Source organism: Parus major, chromosome 2, assembly GCF_001522545.3.
Source record: "Parus major isolate Abel chromosome 2, Parus_major1.1, whole genome shotgun sequence".
NCBI lineage: Eukaryota > Metazoa > Chordata > Aves > Passeriformes > Paridae > Parus > Parus major.
In genome coordinates, this window is record NC_031769.1 from 66,856,859 (window position 1) to 66,859,777 (window position 2,919).

Here is a 2,919-nt window from a genome sequence, read left to right on the forward strand (position 1 = left end):
GATCCCAAAGAGGGAACCCAAACCCAAGGGGGATCCCAAAGAGAGAACCCAAACCTAAGAGGGGATCCCAAAAAGGGAACCCAAACCCAATGGGGGATCCCAAGGAAGAAACCAAAACCCAAGAGGGGATCCCAAAAAAGAAACCCAAACCCAAGGCGGGATCCCAAAGAAGGAACCCAAACCCAAGGTGGGATCCCAAAGAGGGAACCCAAACACAGGGTGGGATCCCAGGGATCACCCATGGGTTTCTCTTTCAGCCAATTTTGACATATTTTGGACAGGGAAATCCTGAGAAATTCCAGAGAAATCCTGAGAAATTCCAGAGAAATCCTGATAATTCCAGGGAAATCCTGATAATTCCAGGGAAATCCCCCCACAGTTCCCCCAGGCTTGACCCTTCATAATTTTTGAGGTACGGACATTTAATTATTTATAATTTATAATTATTTCTATTATTTATTTTATTCATGGCTGAAGCTGGGGGATGCTGCAGCTCTGTGACACCTTGGCAAGGCCAGAGCTGAAAACATAATTAATTTATTGCATCATGAATTAATTTGCAATAAATCTCCATTAAAAGCCAAAAAACCACTTAATTATCTTTTTTATTTTTTTTTTTCAGGGGGTGTCACCGCAGGGCACCTGTGGGAGGCCAAACAGCTCCATTTTCCTGCTTCTCTTCCCCTTTTTCCTGTCCTTTGATCCCAATTCCAAGTGATGTTTGAGTTGGCCCAGTCTGGCAGTGATGACACCCTGGGTAATAGACAGAAAATAAAAAAAAAACAACAGCCCAGGAATAATTTTCCTGTTCCAGACTGGAGTCTGCAAGCGCCGAGAAGTTCAAAATAAATAAATAAACCCCCCAAAAAAGCCAAGTTGGGAATTGCACACGGAGCATGTTTTCCATGGAATGACTGAGGAAGGAGCCCGGGAGGTCAATTGAGTGGAAATTCGAGTTAAGACAGAGCAGTTCTAAATTAGGAGCTGCTTTGGCAGAAAATCTTCAGCTGGAGGGAGCCTTGGCCAAGAAGGAGTCTCAAGGAGGCTCATTAGCACCCCAGGAAGGAGGGTTTCCAGTTAAAGGGATTTCTGACATGGGAAGGACTGAAATCCTTCCCAAATTCTGGAATTTGAGGGTCAGGTTTCTGCCCAGGACTTTGGGACATGGTTAAACTCGGCTCAGATCCATGAAGGTCGTTTAAAACATCCCGAGGTTTGGCACAGGATCCATCCCTGGAGGGGTTCCAAAGCTCTGGATGTGGCACTTGGGGACAGTGGGAATGTTTGGGCTCTGGGAACGGCTGGATCTGATCTCAGAGGGCTTTTCCAGCCTCCAGGATTCTGAGATTCCATGAAAAGAAAACCCAGATGGCTGAAGTCTGACTTTCAACGTGAATAAAAGGCTCTGAAGGAGAGTTTGGTCCCCAAACCAATCCCAGCCTCTAAAACAATCCCAAACCTTCTGGAATCTGCGCTAATATTCCCTGGCACCATCCCTGACTGCAGCAGGAAATCAGATCCCGGGGGATTTTTGCTGGAAGATCCTGAGGTGGTCCAGACCTGCAGGATGGGAGCAGAATGGGATTTATGGAGCACGGGGATGTTCTCATCCCCTTCCTCCCACCCCGGGGGGTGTCCAGGTGTGCCAAGGGGTCCCAAGAGGAAAAACGAGGTTCTGCAAAGACCTGAGGCCACACCTGAGCATTCCCGTGGTGCTGGAGAGGAGGGGGAGGCTGGGAGGAGGGAAATTCTGTGGTGATTAATTCCAGTTTTTAATCAGTTGGTTTAATAGAGATCCAAATTCTTCCATGCTTGAGCTCCCCTGTGTGCTGGTCACTGCTTGATATCAATATCAAATGCATATTTTTGGTGTAAACAATCAATATTTCAGGCCAGCTCTCACAGCTCAGTGTTTATTCAACCTTTTAAAATCCATTTTTGGAGCTCCTACCTGCGGCTGCCACTCAGCTCCTGGCTGAACTCATTTTCTCCAGGGTTAATGAGAACAAATCCTTTGAACTCCCTGCTCATTTCTGTCTGATTTGGTGCAGGGCTCTCCCTGACTGCCTTTCCAGGGAAATTGCTTATAGGAATTATCAAGGGTTCCACTATGAAAAAGTTTGATTCAATTAATTAGAAATTCAGGACTTGGCCTTTGGCCAAAATATAATTTATTTTCCCCAAGCCCGATTTGAAATGAAATCTTTGGGCAGGTTTTAAGCTAAAAAAAGAATAATCACAAGTTCTCTTAGCTCTTATTTTCTACTGTTAAAAAAACCCAAACCAAATAAAATCCAACCAACCAACAAAAAAAAAAACCTCTAAAAAATCCCCAAGCCCCAGTGACTGAACTGTGTAGAAATATTTAAATATAAAAATGAAATCTGAGGAGTTCTAAGCCAGGCCTGGCTGTGCAGGGTGTTGATCCCAAATCCATCAGTGGGGCCCAGTGCCTGTACTGGTCCCAGTACAGCTCTGGAACTCCCATGAATTGCCCCAGGGTTTGGTCCACAGAAGGTCAAATGGATTTTTTTTGGTGGAAATAATCAATATTTCTGGTCAAGTCTCCCAGCTCAGTGTTTATTCAAGCTTTTAAATTCCATTCCTGGAGCTCCTGCCTGTGGCTGCCCCTCAGCTCCTGGCTGAGCTCATTTCCCGCAGGAAATTCCCTGGGCTGGGATCGGAGCAAACCCCGGGATCGTCCTCAGGGTGGAATTCTCACCTGCAGCTCGAACTGCCCCACTCCCCCAAATTCGGGGTTACTGAGCCACTCCAAAATTTCCAAGCCTCCTTCCTGGTGGAGGCACCTGGATACACCCAAACCTGCAGGGACCAGGACCTGAGCACGGCCCCAGGTCATTCCTGGGCCACTCTGCCAAGGGCCTGAGGCCAGGCTGGGGGAGAGTTCTGTGTCCCACA